Source organism: Muscardinus avellanarius (assembly GCF_963383645.1).
Source record: "Muscardinus avellanarius genome assembly, chromosome: 6".
Classification (NCBI taxonomy): domain Eukaryota; kingdom Metazoa; phylum Chordata; class Mammalia; order Rodentia; family Gliridae; genus Muscardinus; species Muscardinus avellanarius.
In genome coordinates, this window is record NC_137791.1 from 31,441,023 (window position 1) to 31,462,275 (window position 21,253).

The window sequence follows — 21,253 nt, forward strand, 5'->3', positions numbered from 1 at the left end:
CAAGGTCTCCCATAAAGTTTCAGGCAAACTATTGACTGGAGCTGTGATTTCACCAGAAAGCTCATTTGAAAGAGGAAGCAATTCCAAGTTCACTCAAGTGGTTCTTGAAAAAATCAAACTCTTTGTTGGATGTTGGGTCCAGGGTCTTATTGCCTTGCTGGATGTTGCCTGGATACCTACCTCCAGTCTTTACCTTGTGAGTCTCTCCACAAGGCAGTTCACAGTATGGCATATGGCTCCCCTCAGAAGAAGCAAGAGAGAGATCAAGAAAGAACATGAAAGTTTAAGCCCCATGTTCAATATTTTTCTAATATTACATCATTCCTTACATGCCATATTCTGTTAGAGTCAGAAAGTTGAGACAACATTAAATCAGGGCATGACTTCAGAAGGCAGCGATTATTGGTACTGATCTTAAAAGCTGTCTTCTATAGGAGAGGATCCCAGTAATTTATGTCTATCCTACATGTAGATACTTCTACTTCCAACAAATATCTCCCAAAGGTTTAATTTCATTACACCATCAATTCAAATTCTAGGATCCTTTCTAATCAGTTCAGGTATGGAAGGGATTTATCAGGTATTATTTCTTAAGTGCAACACATACCTTTTCAATCGTTACCTGTGAAATTAAAGAGACAGATGGTCCCTCACTTTTCACATCTAATGTATAATAGTGGAAAAGACATACACAAACTGTTATAAATATTGCTGCTTAACAAAGGAGAAAAATGAGAAGCATAGGAATCAGTGATTAGCAGGACTATAAAATCAGGCTTAGAAAAAGTTCAGCATTAATAAGGTCTTATGACATGTAATAAATTTCCATTGCTTTTGACTCTTTTCTCTGGGCTCTTAGTAATTCATCAACCTTAATTTTTCATAAAATAAATCATATATTTGTATTTAGTAATTTTATCCTTTTGCTCAGGGTTTTGATCTGTTACAAATGTTCTCTATGCTATGTATTCTTACTTTATCTCTTAATTCCTTGTGCTGTGAGATCCCTGTTCATAGTCTAACCTAATGAGTCTGTTTGGTAAAGCAGATTCATTAACCAATGCACATTGACCTACTTACAGAAGTACTTAAAATCTTCAGTGTCATGAGTGGGAATTTGAGTCTTACAAGACTCAAAAGAACAAACATTCTCCCACATAAAAGACAGGCTTAGATGCTGAATAGATACAACAATGAAAAATAGCAAATGCATTTATTAAGCACAAAAAACTGAAGATATCAAACAGAAGATAAAATTCAAAGTGACAGAAAACAATAAACTCTTTTCTATAACAACACTGTATATAAATGATCTTAACTCTCCAATTAAAAGTTATAGACTGGCAATGTGGACTAAAAATTAAATTAAAATCCAACTATGTGCTATTTACAAGAAACTCATATACAAAGATATTCACAAGCTAAAGGTGAAAGGATAAAAAAAAAATCCTATGCAAATGGACACTAAAAGCAAGCAGGAAAATGGATGGAGCCAGAGAATATGCTAAATGAGAACAGCCAGTTTCTGAAAGTCAAGCATATATGCTTCCTCTCATAAGTGTAAGTTAGAGAGAAAATAGGAAACAAAAAGGACTTAAGATAAATAAGGGAGAGACCAGCACAATAGTGAAAGGAATTGTGGGGAGGTAAGTGAGGAGGGTTAAAAGGAGGACTGAGGCAGGAAATAGTTCAAATAATTTTATGCCAATTTATGAAGGTATCAGTTATGGTTAGATATAAAATGTCCTCTGAAGAGCTCATGTATTAATCATGTATTAATGTTCAGTTGATATAATTAAGCCATGAGAATTGAAACTTTATCAGTAGATAAATCCATTGTAATGTATTTTGTTTACTGAGTGGTAACCTGATGGAGGACATGGACGAAGCCTGAGGAACAAAAGGTTCTGATAGAGTTAAAGGAGATTCTATGAAAAGTCGAATCCTCCAAAACTCTGGATGTACTCCTGTCCTCTCCAGAATTTGCCCTCTAAGGCCCCCCAGTGAGAGCGGGGTCTGATCTTAATCACATTTTTAGTAATCCTTTACTAGGTCCTCTGCCCTCCCCCATGTTTGTTAGTTTCCTTTGATGTTTGTATCTAAGTGATTTATGACACCTGCCCTATGCCTAACATCCCCCATTGTATTTTGGTGTTTGCTTTTCCCCTTGAGGACGTGATACTTAACCTACCTGGAAAAAGGTATAAAACACCTGGTTTTAAAGAATAAATTTGTCAGTTGTAGGAGAGGCAATTGTCCATGTCCATCTTTCAGGTCTTTCTCTTCCAAGTCCTGTAGAGGAATCTCCACAGTAACCTGTGCCAATGGGGTGTGGCTGGAAAAGGTAGGTCCCTGGGGGTGTGCGGCCTTACGGAGGATACTTTTGTCCTTGAATCTTCTTGCTTGCTTTCTCTCTCTGGCTTCTGGTCTCCATGATGCGAAATCAGATCCCTTATTCTCTTCCTATCTCTGCTTCCCACCATCATGCCTGAGGTCTGTAGACCCTGGCGTCACATAAACTGAATCTCCAAATCTCCCAAGACCGTAAACAAAGATTTCTTTCTCTAAGTTATGTTATCAGGCTTTTTGGATTACAGAAATGGGTATCAGCTGGGTGTGGTGGCACACGCTTGTAATCCCCGTGCTTGGGAGGTGGAGACAGGAGGATTGTGCAGGTTCGAAGCCAGCCGCACGCACTGGCTTAGGAGACCCTGTTTCCAAATAATAAAAAAGTATAAAAAATAGGTCTGGGAGTGTAGCCCAGAGGTAGAAGGGCTTCCAGGAACCCCAGTACCACCCCCCAAAAAAAAGAAAAAAAAAGAAAAAAAAAAAAAGAAATGGGTATTAGAGAAGTAAGATCATGGCTATATCTAAGTCTGACCATGTGTTTCTGAGTCTTTGGAACTGGTTTGTGAGAGGAAGTTGGAAGAACCAGAATGCTGATAGAAAGGCCAATGGTGGAGTCTGTGCCCAGGAGATATTAGAGGGCAAAAAGTACTCCCTAGGAAAATGGAGCAGAGGCCATACGCGTTACATTCTGGAAAAGAACTTATTGATATTTTCCCGATGTCTTGAAACTTTGTGTGAGTCCAAATTTAAAGATGATGGACTAATGAAGCTGGTGGAGGAAATATCAAGACAATGAAGCATCCAGACTACATTGTGGATATTAACAAATGCATTCAGTGAGTTGTACACTGAATTTTGAGAGTGGAAAGCAAAGCAGAAAGATTTTTTAAAAAAATTTTTTGGTGGTACTGGGGTTCCTGGAAGCCCTTCTATCTCCGGACTACACTCCCAGACCTATTTTTACATTTTTTTTATTTGGAAACAGGGCCTCTTAAGCCAGCCCGCAAGGCTGGCTTCGAACCTGCGTGATCCTCCTGTCTCTGCCTCCCAAGCGCGGGGATTACAAGCGTGCGCCACCACGCCCGGCAAGCAGAAAGATTTTTAAGATTGCAGTTTGACCAAAAGGGCACAGAAAAACAGGCCAAGACAGATAGTATTTTGAAATAAAGCAAAATGGCTAAAGTGAGGTTGAATGTTTTGTATAGGAACAAAGAAAGGAATGTGGTTGGGGAAGTTCAATCCCCAGTACAGAACCATGGAAACAAGGGCCTGACAATGGTAGCTATAATTGAAATGGGCCTGATAATGGTGGCTAGAATTGAGACAGGCCCAGTAGTGGCTAGGATTGGGACAGGCCCAGCTTCAGCTATGATTGAAAAGAGCCCAGCAGCAATGCATGACTACCTGTCCTTCTTGTGGTCAATTTGTATGTTCAGGTAATGCTGGCTTTGCTGGAAAAGAAGAGTCATAAATGCTTCCCCCCAGATTTCAAAGGAGGGCCTGGGAGACTAGGCAATATATGGCAGGGCAAGAGTCCCTGCAAATAGGCTCAAATGGGGCAATTTGTGAAGCTGTAAGGGTGAAATCAAGGATGTAAGTCCTCTCCCCCACCCACATGCAACTTAGAAATGACAGAAATGTGGAAAGACCACAAGGAAAGGCTGGAAGCTTTGAGTCATGGAACCAGGCTGGAATAGCAAGTATGCTGCCCCTTGTAATCAACTGGGCTATAGGGTGGTGTTCCCAAGGCCCCTTGGAGATCGCATCTCACCACCATGTGCTCCAGGTACTAGAAATGTAGCTACAAAATCAAATGGTTGCCCTGTTGGATTTCAATATTGTTTTGGTATCATTTTTTTCCTTCTATGGTCTTTTTATTACTTTTTGGAATGCAAGTGTTTACTCTGTGTCATTGTACACTGGATGCATATAACTTGCTTTTATTTTTGCTTTCATTTACAGGCACTCACAGCAAAGCACTTACCTTGAGTCTCAGAGGAGATTTGGACTTTGGAACATTTGAACTGTTAAGATATGGGAACTCTTGGAGATGGACTAAAAGCATTTTGCATTCTGCAATGGTATAAGCTCTTTAGGGACCAGAGGCAGAGTGAAATATTATGGTTTAGATATAGAATGTCAGCTGGGCATGGTGGCACATGCTTGTAATCTCAGTACTTGCAAGGCTGAGACAGGAGAATCTGGGTTCACAGACAGCCTTAGCTACCTAGTGAGGCCCTCCACAACTTAGTGAGACCCTGTTTCAAACTAAAGAATAAAAAATAGGGCAGGGAGTGTAGCTCAAAGATTGAATGCCCTTGGGTTCCATTCCCAGACCTGAAAAAAAAACCTAGGGATAAGGACACTTGGATTACTTTTCTCTTAAAATAGAATAAGCCCCCCCCCGCCTCCAATTTCTTCTCTCTGCTGAGATGCAAGGCAGTGAGGCATATGTTATTTATGAACTTTACTTTGTTTTTCATATCAAGGTGATTTTAGGTACTAGATCAGTAAGTAGAATGGCTGGGAGTGGATTTTTATTACACTATTGTACTACAATACACAAGCATTTTAAATTTTCTTAAGCCCACTGCCCCAAGAAGAACTGAAGCTAGCTCTGTATAGTGTGTTGTTACAGCTTCTGTCCCTGGCCAGTGTGAGGAAAAATACTGACTGAGAAGAAAATTATCTGGAATCAAAGAGAAAAATTATCTTTATTGGTTTTTAAGACACATTGCATGATCAGGTGGTACATTAGAGTGTTTTTTTGAAAGAGCTTCCTTAAAGTCAATGTGATTGAATAAAAATAGTTTGTGATGTTAAAAATGCAAAAGTTGACATATATGTAAATATGTGTATATGTGTATGTGTGTATATATAATAGGTATATGTACATTTCTAAGGAGGGGACCAAAAGGAAGATTAATAATACTGAAGGCAACACACAGAGGAAGTATATGAATACCTGGCACTTTCCTATTATCTAGGCGGGTAAGTGTTACTCTGAAAAAACTGACAATGGAAGAGAATTTCTATATTCATAGAAATTTTCACTTACTTTTTTTTGACATGTTTTTTTCCTGTTGCAGAACTTCCATCAATATCTCATCAATTCTCCAATTCCCCAGGAGGGCAGTAACAGGGGACAGGCAATTACCAGGCTGGATTTGCACATAAGGGAGTTAGAGATAGATTCAGATTCCGATCCAAACTTAGATTTCAACAAAACTTTCTGCCCCTGAGTTTACTGCTGAATAAGAAGACTTTGCTGCCTTTCATTGCACCTATACTCTATCTGCCCTTTTGATGTAAACACACACGTCTATCACATCTTTCCAAAGCAATTTGCCATGAGTGACCCTACTTTAAAGCTATGTTTGTTTACTGGAGGTAGTTTTCTAAACAATTCATAGAGGATTTCTAGTAACTGAGAATGAAATGTTGATGTAATGTAAGAAAAATAAGTAGTCAATTTCTATTTTTAATCTAGACAAAAGAATATTCATTAAAGGGGATACCTTATAAATGAAATTTAGAAATAAATTAATGCAGTTTCATAATGCTATTTATTGCCTGTCACGTAAGATTTCAAATAATTAAAAAAGGCTTTCCTAAAGGGAATTGTTCTATAGTTTGGAAATCTATGCCTACTAGTAGTGGCTTATTGAGAAATTGAGCCCACCTGTAATTATATATTCAGTGAACAATTTAAAAATGTAAAATCAGCTGGGCGTGGTGGTGCACGCTTGTAATCCCCGCACTTGGGAGGCAGAGACAGAAGGATCATGTAGGTTCAAAGCCAGCAGCACTGGCTTAAGAGACCATGTTTCCAAATAAAAAAGCATACAAAATAGGTCTGGGAGTGTAGCCCAGAGGTAGAAGGGCTTCCAAGAACTGTAGTACCACACATGCACACACACACACACACACACTCAACTAAAATGCTATCAAATTACTCTGGCTAGTTTGCAAATTTATTACAAAATAAAAGTGCAGTGAGAAAGATGCAAGAAATGCAGAAAACCAAGAGACCTTGCCAATTGACCTCATCTACTAACAGCCTGTGTGACGACGTAAAATCATTCTGACTCAAAAACTTTATGTGATTTTGTGATAAAAATGAAGCAGAATTAAGCCCCCAATGTTACTTTTAATGCAATTTTTTTACTCTTTATTTATTTTTTATGGGTGCATTGTATTTATACATCATAATGGGGTAAAAAACTTGTGTAGGCATAAATGCACACATCACCCAGCCAGCCCCCACCCAGTCCCCACCCCACTCCCTCCTCATCTCTCCCTCCCATGCTTGGTTTAGTGGTTGACTTCGATATGAATAAGTACATCATGTGCTTTAAAGAGTTTCCCTCTCCCCACCTCCCATCCCCACAGTTAGGTTGCCTTATTTGCTCCTCTATAGGATCTCTTTTTTCACCTAGAATTCCTGCTATGACCCCATTCACCCTAGCTTTCACATATTAGGGAAAACATTCAGTTCCTTACTTTTTGTGACTGACTAATCTCACTTAGCATACTGTCATCAAGATCGATTTATTTGTCTGGGAAGATGGCGACCGAGAAAAGCGGGGGCTTAAGAGCCCAGCTAACAACCAATCTCTATTACCACAAAAACCAGTGCCTTTCATAGCCAGAAAATACCATCACCAGAGAAACAAAAATATCACCAGCCCCAGAGAGGAGGGGGTCTCATAACGGAGCTCAGAGCCACAGAGGAGATATGCCAGCCTCATGGCCAAGGACACAGCAACAATGCCTTACTGCCAGCGGCAGCGGCAAGCTCAACAGACGGCTCCAGACCAACGCACTCAATAGCCCACCAGGCTCCAGAGAGGAGCGGCGGAGAGCGAGCCAAGGTGAGCCGCTGTGGATCAGCTGGGACAACAAACCGAGGTGAGCCGCTGCGGAAGAGCCCGGACAGCGAGCCGAGGTGAGCCGCTGCAGAAGAGCCCGGACAGCGAGCCGAGGTGAGCCGCTGTGGAAGAGCCCGGACAGTGAGCTGAGGTGAACTGATGGGGAAGAGCCCGGCAGGATTCGGCAGATTTTTCGGCACGGAGAGCATCTAAAGCTCCCAGTGGCTGGGCTCCCCACATGCTACAGGGACTTAGAGCAGAGCTCAAAAACAGAGAAGAAATACGCCAGCCTCACGGCCGAGGGCGTGGCAGGGGCGCCATATTGCCACCAGCAGCAGCAGCAGCTCCAATGGCGTATTCAACAACAGTGAGTCAAATTGCGGGCCCCAGAGGAGAAATCCCAGTACTGACTGCCAGGGACTTGACCCAGTGGGGGAGTGGCGGTGGCAGAGGTTTCACACCATAGGAGAACGTGCAACCTGGCACCCCCCTATAGTCTAAAGCAGCCTCTATTGACTCCCTGGGTCTGAGACTTTGCGATACAACCCAGTAAAGGAGTAGTGGTGACTGAGATACCACAGACTTGAGATCCAGAGCACCTTAAGTGAAGTCGTAGTGACCCAAGGTAAGAACCCAGAGAAGGCACAAACTCCCGAAATCATGGGAAAGAGGAATAACAATGGAGCATGAATGCCCACAATCCCACAACATCAGAACCCGATAAAACAGAAATTCAGAGATTTCTAGAAGATCAAATCAGGAAAATAACTGTAGAAATAATAGAGGTGTTTCGAAAAGAATTCAGAGAGAGCCAAAAAGAGATAAAGGATGCAATTAATGAAGTAAAGGCCTCAATTCAAAGTACAAACAACCGATTAGACCACATGGAGAATAGAATCTCGCTCTTAGAAGATGATCAATCCAAAAATGAACGCATAGTTTCTAATCTAGAAAAAAATATCCAAAGCAGGAATCTGACATAGAAGAAATATGGGTCCATTTTAAGAGAGCTAACCTAAGAATAATTGGAACAGAGGAGGGAAAAGAAGGTGAAACCAAAGGGATCAGCAATATCTTCAAGGAAGTAATAGCAGAAAATTTTCCAAACATAGAGCAAGAGGTTGATACACAGATCCAGGAAACTTATAGAACTCCCTTTAGACAGGATCAGAGAAGAGGATCCCCACGCCACATAATTGTCAAAATGACCAATGTGGAAGCCAAGCAGAGAATCTTAAAGGCAAAAAAACAAAGGGCCAAGTGACATTCAGAGGCAAACCAATTAGAATCACTCCAGACTTCCCAAACCAAGTCATGAGAGCCAGAAGGGCTTGGAGTAACATATTCCAAACTCTGAAAGAAAACAACTTCCAGCCAAAAATTTCCTACCCAGCAAAACTTTCTATCAAATTAGATGGAGAAATAAGAAGCTTCCATGACAAACAGAAATTGAAGGAATTCATGTCTTCAAAACCAGCACTAGAGAAAAAACTCAAAGAGATTAACTACAAAGAAGAAATAGGTAACACACACCAGAACCAGAGAAACAAGATTTTCCATCCAACAGACAACTAAGATTGGTTATCTGTGGAGATTCATTATTTATGTTAGTCTTTTACCTATCTCTAAATTGTATTGTTTGCTTTTATTGTTGCTAATTTTTAATGTTTCTAGTTGGAATATTAATATACCTTCAGATATAGCATTTGGAAATATTTTATCCCATTCTATCAGTAACTTTTAACTCTGTTTACATTGTCTTTGGATATACAATATTTTATTTGTTAGGGCGTTTGTATACCCTTCTGTTGCCTGTGCCATTGAAATCATATCCAAGAAATCACTGCCAATTTCAATGTTGTGAGGTTTTATGACCCAGATTTTCTTCTAAAAGTTTATAGTCTTAAGATCTATATTTAAGTCTTTTATCTATTTTGAGTTAATATTTGTATATGGGATTAGGTAAGGGTCCAATTTTATTCTTTTTCATGTAATATTATTTTCAACAATATTTAGTTAAAAGATTATTATTTCCTCCACCAAATGTTCGTGGAAACCTTGTCAAAAATAACTTGACAATATAGGGAAGAATGTATCTCTAGGCTTTTATTTAACTCCAATGGTTTATACATCTGCCTTTAGAACAGTACTACACTGTTTCAATTATTGTAGCTTTATATGGTTTGAAATTAGAAAATATATATCTTCTAGCTTTGTTCTTTTTTGAGATCATTTTGGGTATCTATTATTATATTAGGATAGATTTTTTCTGAAAAATAAATATATAAATATATGATAGTTTCACCTAAAAAGAAAAAGAAAAAAAATTCTCTGGTAAGAAAGAAAGCAAAAAGAAATATTGAAATGTTATCTTTAAGTTATCAAAAGCTTGGTATCAGACAAATGAAACTGTTATGTGAGATTATCATTTTTAATTTTGGATAAATTGCTATAATACTAGATGTCAACCACTAAGTCAAGCATGGGAAGGAGGGATGGGGAGGGAATGGGGTGGGGATCGGGTGGGGGCTGACTGGGTGATGTGTGCATGTATGTCTACAAAAGTTTTTTGTATCCCACTATGATGTATGAATACAGTGCACCAATAAAAAATAAAAAAATAAAAAAGATCCATTCATTTACCTGAAAATACAGCAATTTTTTTTAATGGCTGAGTAAAATTCCATTGTGTACATATCCCACAGTTTTGTAATCCAATCAATTTTTATGGTTGTTTCCATAGTTTGGCTATGGTGAATTGTGCAGCTATGAACATAGATACACATGCATTAGTTTGGTAATTTGGTTTCCTTTCTTTTGGGTAGTTACCCAGAAGTGGTATTGCTGGATCATATGGTAGGCTTGTTCCCAGTCTTCTGAGGATCCTCTATACTGTTTTCCAAAGTGGTTGCACTAATTTGAAATCCCACCAACAATGTTTTAGAGTTTCCTCTTCTCCACATCCTCGCCAGCACTTGTTATTGTTAGTGTTTTGAATGATTGCCATTCTAGTTGGAGTTAGGTAAAATTTCAGGGTAGTTTTGATTTGCATCTCTCTGATTACCAACGATGTTGAGCATTTTTTTCATTCACTTATTTGCCATTTGAATTTCTTCCTTCATGAAGTTTCTATTTAGTTCACTTGCCCATTTTTTGATTGGATGATTTTTTTTTAGTGTTTAGTTTCTTGAGTTCTCTATATATTCTAGATATTAGTCCTCTATCAGAGGAATAGGTGGAAAAAATATTCTCCCATTCTGTTGGCTCTCAAATTGAGGTTCTTGACAGTTCCCTTTGCTGAACAGCTCTTCAATTTCATGCAATCCCAGGCATTGATTCGCCTTTTGGTTTGTTGTGCCTTTGGGATTTTGTTGAGAAAGTTTTTATCTGTGCCTATGTGTTGCAGTGTTGGACCTATGCCCTCTTCAAGGAGCTTTAAGCTCTCTGGTCTAATTTCCAAGTCTTTGATCCATCTGGAATTGACTCTTGTGCAGGGTGAGAAAGTGGGATTAATTTCCAATTTTCTGCATGTCGTTAGCCAGTTTTGCCAACACCATTTGTTGAAGAAGCTATCTTTTTTTCCAGTGTATGTTTTTGGGCCCTTTGTCAAAAATTAATTGGCTGAAAGTGTGTGGACTTGTTTCTGTGTCTTCTATTCTGCTCCATTGGTCTATATATCTGTTTTTGTGCCAGTACCATACTGTTTTTTTATTACAATGCCTTTGTAGTATAGTTTAAAGTCAGGTATTGCCACTGTTGGTGGGAGTGCAAACTAGTTCAGCCACTATGGAGATCTTTGTGGAGATTCCTAAGAAAGCTAGGAATAGATCCACCATACGATCCAGCTCTACCACTCCTGGGTATTTTTCCAAAAGGGTTGAATTCAGAGAACTATAGCAACATATGCATATCTATGTTCATAGCAGCACAATTCGTCATAGCCAAAATATGGAACCAACCCAGGTCCCCATCAACAGATAAATGGATTGCAAAACTCTGGGAAATACACACAATGGAATTCTACTCAGCCATAAAGAAGAACAAAATCATACCATTTGCAAGAAGATAGAAAGTCCTGGAGAACATTATGTTAAGTGAGACCAGCCAAGCACAGAAGGAGAAGGTACATATGTTTCCTCTAATATGCCCAAACTAGGGAACCTAGAGGATACCAGTGGGACTCCAGATAATGGAGGGGAAATACCAGCAAAGCTTGAATGGAAAGACAGAGGAGGAGGAGGAAGGTTGAACTTGATTAATGAGGGTCCACATCCGAATATGTGTAAAATTATGAATATGGCATGGTTACCCGGGACAATCATTGTTGGGAGGGGGGAAGGGAAAACAGGGGCGGGAGGCGGGAGCGTGCATCAAGTATAGTTTAAATGTATACCACTTACTTTCAATAAAAAAATTAAAAAATAATTAAAAATAAAAAGTAGAAAGAAAAAACTTAAAAAAAATAAATTCAGGTATTGTGATTCCTCCTGCATGGTTTTTGTTACTGAGAACTACTTTGGCTATTCTGGGCTTTTTATTTTTCCAAATAAATTTAAGGACTGATTTTTCTATATCTGTGAGGAATGATCTTGGTTGTTTAATGGGCATTGCATTGAATCTGTAGATCACTTTTGGAAGTATGGTCATTTTGATAATATTTATTCTGCCTATCCAAGAGCATGGAAGATCTTTCCATCTTCTAAGATCTTCTTTGATTTCTTTTTTCAGTGTTTTATAATTTTCTTTGTAGAGATCTTTTCCCTCCTTGGTTAAGTTTATTCCTAAGTATTTTATTTTTTTGTGGGTGATCTTAAGTGGAAGTGTTTTCTCAATTTTTTTTCAGTTGGTTTATGGTTGGTGTACAGAAAAGCTTCTGATTTTTTAAGATTGATTTTGTATCCAGACACTTTGCTGAATTTGTTGATCAGTTCTATAAGCCTTTTGGTTGAGTTTATTGGGTTTTCTAAATATAGTATCATGTCATTTGCAAATAGTGAAAGTTTGAGTTCTTCTTTCCCTATTTGTACTCCTTTGATTTCCTTCTCTTGCCTTATTGCTCTGGCTAGAGTCTCAAATATGATATTGAAGAGAAGTGGTGATAATGGACATCCTTGTCTTGGTCCTGTTTTTAGGGGGAATTCTTGAAGTTTTTCCCCATTTAGTATGATGTTGGCTGTGTGCTTATTGTAGATTGCCTTTATGATGTTGAGATATGTTCCTTCTATTCCAATTCTCTGCAGTGCTTTTATCATAGATGGATGTTGGATTTTATCAAATGCTTTTTCAGCGTTTATTGAAATGATCTGATCACACAATTTTTGTCTTTGGTTGAGTTTATATGATGAATTACATGGATTGATTTTTGTATGTTGAACCAGCCTTGCATCCCTGGCCTGAACCCTACCTGGTTGTGATGTATGATTTTTTTTTTATGTGTTTTTGAATGAGTGTTGCTAGTGTTTTGTTTAGCAGTTTTACATCCAAATTCATCAAAGATATAGGCCTGTACTTCTCCTTTCTTGAACTGTCTTTGGTTTTGGTATTAATGTGATGTTGGCTTCATAGAATGTATTTGGGAGAATTATGCTTTTTCTATTTCATGAAATTGTTTGAGGAGTATTGGGGTTAGCTCTTCTATAAAGGTTTTATAGAATTGACTTTGGAAACCATCTGGTCCTGGGCTTTTCTTTCATGATAGGCTTCTTATTGCTGTTTCAAACTCTTTGATTGTTATTGGTTGGGTTAAGTGTTCTATATCTTCTTGATTCAGGTTAGGAAGGTTGTATTTATCTAGAAAGTTGTCAATTTCCTCCAGATTTTCCATTTTGTTGGAGTATAGTTTTTCAAAGTACTTTCTGAAAATCCTTTGGATTTCTACACTGTCAGTAGTGATATCTCCTTTTTCATCTCATCCTTATAATTTGTATTAATTCTCTCTTTTTTAGTTAGGTTGGCTAGTGGTTTGTCAATCTTGTTAATTTTTTTGAGAAACCAGCTTTGGTCTTGTTGATTTTCTGTATTTTTTTTATACTTCATTAATTTCTGCTCTGATTTTAATAATTTCCTGTCTTCTACTGGCTTTGGGATTAGATTGTTACTGTTTTTCAAGGGCTTTGGGTATGTCATTTTATTATTTATTTGATGATTTTCTGTTTTTCTGATGTGAACACTCAGTGCTATGAATTTTCCTCTTAATACTGCCTTCAAAGTGTCCCAGAGGTTTTGATATGTTGTGTCTTTATTTTTGTTTGTTTCTAGAAATTTCTTGATTTCACCTCTTACATCTTCTATGGCCCATTCTTCATTCAGAAGTGGAGTATTCAGCCTCCACATGTTCATGTGGTTTCTTTGGGTCTTTTTATAGTTGATTTCTAATTTCACTCCATTATGGTCTGAGAAGACACAGGGAAGTATGTAACATTTTTTTGAATTTGCTGGTGCTTATTTTGTGTCCCAGGATGTGATTGATTTTGGAGAAGGTTCCATGAGCAGCTGAGAAAAATGTGCACTCTGCTGTAGTTGGGTGAAATATTCTATATGTGTCCAACAGGTCCATTTGATTAATGGTGTTCTTTAGTTCTAAGGCATCTTTACTGACCTTTTGTCTAGATGATCTGTCTTATGGTGTGAGAGGAGTGTTGAAGTCTCCCAGTATTATTGTATTGGAATTTATGTGTAGTTTAATATCACAGAGTGTTTGTTTTATGAAAGTAGCTGCACCTATGTTTAAATGTTGATTATTATTTCCTCTTGTTGGATTGTTCCTTTTACCAGTAAAAACAACCATCTTCGTCTCTTCTAATTAGCTTGGGCTTGAAGTCTAACTTGTCTGATACCATAGTTGCTACTTCTTGCCTTCAAGTTCCGTTGGTATGGATTACCTTAATCCATCCCTTTACCTTAGGTTTGTTTCTATCTTTACTTGTAAGGGGTGTTTCTTGCAAGCAGCAGATGATGAGTTCTGTTTTTTAACTGATTTTGCCACTTTATATCTTTTTATTGGGGAATTGAGGTAATTTACATTCAGTGTTATCATTGAGAGATGATTTTTAATTCCTAACATGTTAAGATTTTGTTTCTGTTTGAAAGACTCTTTGTTCTTTTTTGCTTAGTTGTCTGCTGGATGAAAGTTCTTGTTTCTCTGGTTCTGGTGTGTATTACTTATTTCTTGTTTGGAGTTAATATCTTTGAGTATTTTCTCTAGTGCTGGTTTTGAAGACATAAATTCCTTCAGCTTCTGTTTGTCCTGGAAGCTTCTTATTTCCCCATATAATTTGAAGGATTGTTTGGTTGGGTAGGAAATTTTTGGCTGGAAGTTGTTTTCTTTCAGAGTTTGGACTGTGTTACTCTAGGCCCTTCTGTCTTTAATGACTTGGTTTGGGAAGTCTGGAGTGATTCTAATTTGTTTGCCTCTAAATGTCACTTGGCCTTTTATTTTTTTGCATTTAAGATTTTATCTTTGGTTTCTACATTGGTCATTTTGACTATTATTGCTCCCTTTGGTTTCACCTTCCTTTACCTCCTCTATGCCAATAATTCTGAGGTTATCTCTCCTAATATGGGCCCATTATTTCTTCAATGTCCAATTCCTGTTGATGAATTGTTTTTTCTATGGACAAGCATAGTTATGAACTATGTGTTCATTCTTGGAGTGATCGTCTTCTAGTAGTGAGTTTCTATCCTCCATGTGGTCTAATTGATTGGTTATAGTTTGAATTGATGCCTTTACTTCAATGATTGCATCCTTTGTTTCTTTCAGACTCTCTCAATTCTTTTCTAAAATCCTGAATTATTTCTACAATTATATTCCTGATTTGGTCTTCTGGAAATCTCTGCATTTCTGTGTTATCAGTTTCTGTTATTGTGGAGTTGTGGAAGTTCAGTGCTCTGTTGTTGCTCCTCTTTCCCATGATTTCACAAGTTTGTACCTGTTGCTTTTGGTAGATTTCTTTCAGCCTCTACGTGTCAGCTGCTATATTCAAGGGCAAGTTGTGATCAACAGGGAAAGTTGAGTAAGAAGGGAAGAAAGAGAATGAATGGAAGAATAGGGTGAGGTCAGATAGGGTTGAATAGTATGAGTATATGAGTTTGTTAAAGTAGTATATACTAGAGATTAGAGATAGTACCAATGTATTAGAATTCTAGTAACCAATGTATAGTTTCTGGTATTGCGAAATGAATTGAATTCAATATAGGACTAGGGAGAGATGAAAAGAAGAAAAAAGATAGATGAGAGAGAGGATAGAGTAGGTTTGTACAAGGGAAGAAGCTTGGGAGAGGATTTGGTATGAGGGTTAAAAGACAACAAAAACAAATACAGCAAAACAAAAATCATAAACACAAAACAAAAGACCCACAAACCCTTTCCAAAAATAAAAAATAAAAAAAAACACCCCAAAATCAGGTACACACACACACACACACACACACACACACACGAATGAAAAAACCCAAACAATCCCACCAATTGCTATGGTGACCTTTCCCTCTGTGACTCTGGTTCTCTGAGTCTTTTCAGTCTATGCAGATGGACGATATCAATGGGGTTGGAATTAATATTGAGTGAAGGTCACCTTCCACACTTTGCACAGACTTGGAGCCTAGGTCTTTCCCTGCCTCTGTTGGCAGCGTATGCCTCTGAAACCAAACTCAATGTAGGGGTCTCAGTTCTACACAGTTTGGGCTGGGCTATTCTGACCTCTCTTGGAATGTCTGTGGTGTTCCCAGCAATCCTGCTGGTTGGGTTTAGAGTTAAGCATAAGATTCCCTCCATACTTTACACTGGTCTGAGCCTCAGTCAGTCTGGGCTTCTGATATGATCAACAGCAGATCCCACTCCCACCTTCTCTGAGTTCTTCTCCAATTTACCAGAACTTCACTTATTGTGCTCTGGATCTCTGAAGGGTATGGTTATCTCCACTGCCACTGCTCCTTCTCTGAGTTGTATTGCAAGGTCTCAGACCAAGGGATTTTGTCGTAGCTGCACCAGACTCTGAGGTCACTTGCCTGGGGCTTTCCTTCAGGGAACTGCGATAAGGGTGTAGCAATTTCTGCCACCCCTATTTCTGCATTTCCTTGAACCACAAGAACTCAGACCCAGAGAGTTTATCAAAGCTTGTTGAGTCCCTGTGGGCTGCCATTTCACTTATGATTGCTTTGGTGTTGGCGCTTTCGCTGGGTGTGTTTTAGCTTTTTTTCACACTGAAAGAACTGCTGAATTACATCTGCCTGGACTGCTTCTGGTCACTTCAGCTCCTTATCCTCCCTGGAGTCTGATTCTGTGAGTCAGTCATGGTGGCCTTGGCGGGGTAGCCCCCACCAGTGGCAGGTCGCTTTTTATTTTCTGTTTCTCAGATTATTCTAGTCTTCCTTTTTTTTCTGTCTCTTGTATTTATAGCTTTTGTTTCTCTATTGATAGTAGTTTCTGACTCTGTAGGGTATTATTTTTGCCACTATGGAGATCGAGTGTCAGCAGTGTTGATAGAAGCTGCTTTACTCTGTCACCATCTTTCTCTGGATCCTTTTAATGCAATTTATACTTTGCTGTTCCCAAATATATATGCTAACTAGAACTCTATATTTACCATGACTCTAAAAAATGGACTGTAGAAAAAAGTCAATCCTCAAGGAAATCAAAATTTGCATGAATAATTTTGCATTTTATGGCTTTATCCTATTGTGCATATCTTTTAGTTCTCTCAGGAATTTAAAATTCTCAAAAGCTTTATTTATTTATTTATTTATTTATTTTTACTTTGGAGGCTTCAATTATATATTATCTCTCTGATTCTTGCCTTCACTTGAATAATCATCCTGAAATCTCTCCAAAACTTGATTAAGTGATCAAGAATGAACTCTCATAATGTATAAGCAGCATGTCTTTGCACAAGAGGCTAGCTTTGTAGTAGTAATAAATAACCCCAAGTGCTCAGTAATGTTTACAACAAATCTTTCATGCTCTTCCATAATACCAACCCAGTGCTGGTTTGTGAGACACTTCTGCTCAGTATGAATGCTCAGTGGAAAATTTTATATGCATGTCTGTGATCATTGAAGTTATTAATTGTGCTCTAACTCCTAAAGTCTTCATTGGAAATGATGTCACTATTACTCAGAAATAATTGGCCACAAGTCCCTAATTTCAGTAATTGTGGCACAGCTCTGGTAACTACCAAATAGTAGAGTGGTCAAATGCAAGACTCTGACACTCAATGTCTCTGATCCTGCTTAAGGAAACTTTGGCTAGTTAATCTTTTTTATTTGTTTGTTTTACTTTCTTATCTATGGAATGATATTTATAATAGTATATCCTCATTGGGCATTGAAAATTAAGTGAGTTAACACATGTCAAACACTTATGATAGTGTTTGACATTACACAGAATCAATATTAGTTATAATTTCACCTTACATTTGTTTCTTATTGCCTTATAACTTGTATTTAGAGGACTATCTCCTTATAGGAATGTAAACTCATCAATGGGAATTTCCTTGTTGAATGATGGAACTTGAGTGCTTGTAGAGAGACATAAAAGGAATTTTATTCCTTTTGAGTTTTTGATGTCTGAATGAACTACTTCATATTATTAGAACATACTATGACTATAAAATTTCAGCCTAGTATAGCAAATCACATTTGGTGATATGAAGACATTAATTAACCTTCTCATACACTCAACCAACTGCAGAGTATCTAATCCACAGGGATAAATTGGCTTAGTTAGTAAAAATTTGGTTTAGTTGTTTTGGTTTATATGTTTATCTTTTATTTCTAGGACATGTGGGGATCTATGAAAGATAAAAAACACTAATACTCATTGCTTCATTAAACATAAAATAGTTCTATAGTCAATGAAAAATATTTTTTCTTTTCAAATGTTTTTAGTAAGCTTTTATGAACAGTATATGAATTACACAGAGTTTAAATGACATATGGGTAACAAGAACACATCAAACTTCAATACAATTTTGTTCACAATTTACTTCAACAAGGTGAGAAAAATAGGTTGCTTAAGATGGTCAGAACTGCAGTACAGGATTGTTGACAGCTGTGAAGAAAAGTTGAATAACACAGTGTTGAAAAGGTCAGTGTTTTCTGTAGATATTGGGAAGGGCCTTTGGGATTGTCAAGGGCCTCCCTTTAGGGACATATATTGTAGTAGAAGAGGTTGGATTTTCTGAGGTAAGAAGTAGGACTTGTTTTCTCACAATGATTCTGAGTTCAGAAGTCATTCCTGAACTTTTTTGAATCACTTTTCCCCCAAAGGCTCAAATAAAATATGTTGTGTTAATAAAACTGAGTAATAGTAAGGTTTGCAGGAGACATGGGAATCATTATTCTGTTCCATTTAACTGAGTTTCATATCTTGTTTGAAAGAAGGTAAAAACACAGGAAAAGTAGCAAAAAGATTTTGGCCAAAATATAAATGAATATTAGCCCAAAAGTAAATAAATAGGCTCAACTGTGTTCACTTTTTTTCATCATAAATATGATCATTGTGGATCACCTTTTAAATGCCTTCCTTCTTTCTAAGCTTTGTGGACTTTGAAGATGGTTTTATATTCCAAATACAATGGTTTGCTCTTTTCAAATAATTTCAATGTTTGATGCAAAATTAATTCTAATATTAAAATGCAGATCATGTTATAAGGAAATATATCTTTTTGGCCAATAATTCCTTCTGACATGTGCCATTCCACAGTGCTTTGCATCCCAGGAGGTTAAAATAGGGTGCATCATTATCTCAGTAGTTCTGTTCATCCACACCCTGTTTGATTTTTATTATTTAATGCATATAAATATTTTCACTATAAAATTTATGTTGATAAACATTGGGCTGGATAAAAATCTTACCTGTTTCCCATTTAAAAAGTAGCTAAAGGCTTTAAGACTGATGAAAAAGTTTTATCCAGATGTTTATATTGTACAGACTTACAAGAGGAAATAATTTTTACGCCATATATTTTGTAGGACAATGGCAGACCTAGTGATCTGATATTCTCTAATCCGTAAGAGTTGGCTGTAGGCTATGGTCATTTGGAACTGCGGAATCCTTAAGTGGTACAATTTTGTTACAGTAATAAAGGCCACTATCCAACCAATAAGAATCACTTACTGTGTTTTTGGAAATTTAAAAGTAATTCTACATGTGTTAACTTATTGACCTTTTACTCTTGAATCAAACATTATGAGATACTTTTGTCCCTACTCTACAAATGACCTGACAGAGATACAGAGAGGTTTTCCAAAACTTGTCAAAATCCTTATGCTAACAAAAAGTGGAGCAGAATTAAATTCTAAGCAGTCTCTTTCTAATGCCATTAGTTCCTGATTTGTAGACTAGGTTATCAATCTGGGTTTCCTTCTTCTGAACTGTGAGATGAACTACTGCAAAAGATTATCTGAGTTTTTAACTTGTGTTTGTTTTCAACATTTAACAATATAGTATCTAACTAACTAAATATATGTATTTAGGGAGGAAGGCTCACTAGCTTACAGAGGGTTCAGAAACAGTGGTGTGGCATGTACTTAATGCACAAGGATGAGAATCTGCAATTTCACTCCACTATCTCTCCACCTCATCTAAATGTGTTGCCTGTAAAAATGTTTTACACATTATATATTTTTGTTTGAAAATTTGGATTTCTTTTGCGGGGGGGGGGTGATCTGGGGATGGAACCCAGGGGCATTCTACCTCTGAGCTACAGCCCCTGCCCTATTTTTTATTCTTTATTTTGAAACCAGGTCTCACTGAGTTGCAGAGGGCCTCACTAAGTAGCTGAGGCTGTCCACAAACCGTGATCCTTCGGTCTCAGCCTCCCGAATGCTGGGATTACAAGCATGCGCCACCACAGCTGGCTCTTGTTTGAAAATTTGAAAGAGGTTTGTGAATATGAAAATTCTTTAAGCCAGTAGTGGTGGTGCATGCTTGTAATTCCCGTGCTTGGGAGGCAGAGACAGGAGGATTGCGCAGGTTTGAAGCCAGCCATGCTGGCTTAAGGGACCCTGTTTCCAAATAAGAAGTATAAAATAGGTCTGGGAGTGTAGCCCAGAGGTAGAAGGGTTTCCAGGAACCCCAGTACCACCAAAAAAAAAAAAAAAAAAAAAAAAAAAAAAAAAAAAAAAAAAGAGATTCTTTACTTGGCCTCTATGTTTGTCATTTTGATTATGATTATTATATGGTGTGAGGAGGTTCTTTGATCTTGTCTTAATGGTGTTCTGTATGTCTCCTGGACATGAAGATCCAAGTCTCTTAACATGTTTGAAAAATTCTCTGAAATTATCTCTCTGAACTGATTATTAATGGCCTTGGTCTGTACCTCTATCCTTTCTTCAATGCCTTTTATCTGTAAGTTAGTATGTTTCATATTGTCCCATAGTTGTTGGATTTTTTTTTTTTTTAGTTGCTGTAATGACCTCTGTACACTGTTGACTGTGTTTTCAGGTTTTTTTTTTCATTTTAAACAAGAAGCTTATTTAAACAACAAGACGCTTGACTTGAAGGGAAAACTATCTAGGATTCTTTAAGAGTAATTTACCCCTACTTAGAGACAGATCGCCCTACATGTAACAGCTACGTACAAAAAAGTTATAAAATTGTCCTTGGTTTTACAATAATAAATGAAAAACATAAAAATTCTCCAATCGAACAAGGTATGCAAGGATTTTTATGTTTTTTTTTTTTTGTTAAAACAATGAGAGCAAAATAACTTACTGGAATATAAAGATAAGAGCTGAATGAGCATGCCACTAATGGAGAAAGGGGATATTTTCACAGAACCAGTATTTTTCCCCATCCCATCTCCATTTGATGTCAATCAAAACATATCATTGGCCATTTAGTTTAAAAAAAGAAAAGCAATATGCTTGTGCACATACACCAGTTACTTTATGTACAATAAAGGAATGGGGAAAATGAAAGAATAGAGAAAACTATACTGTAGTAGTCAGGATAAGGTAGAACCGAATTGCAGTTTTCTAATTGTGAATGTATTCTTGGTCTGTAAGAACAGAGTTCTGGAGTAAAATGGCAG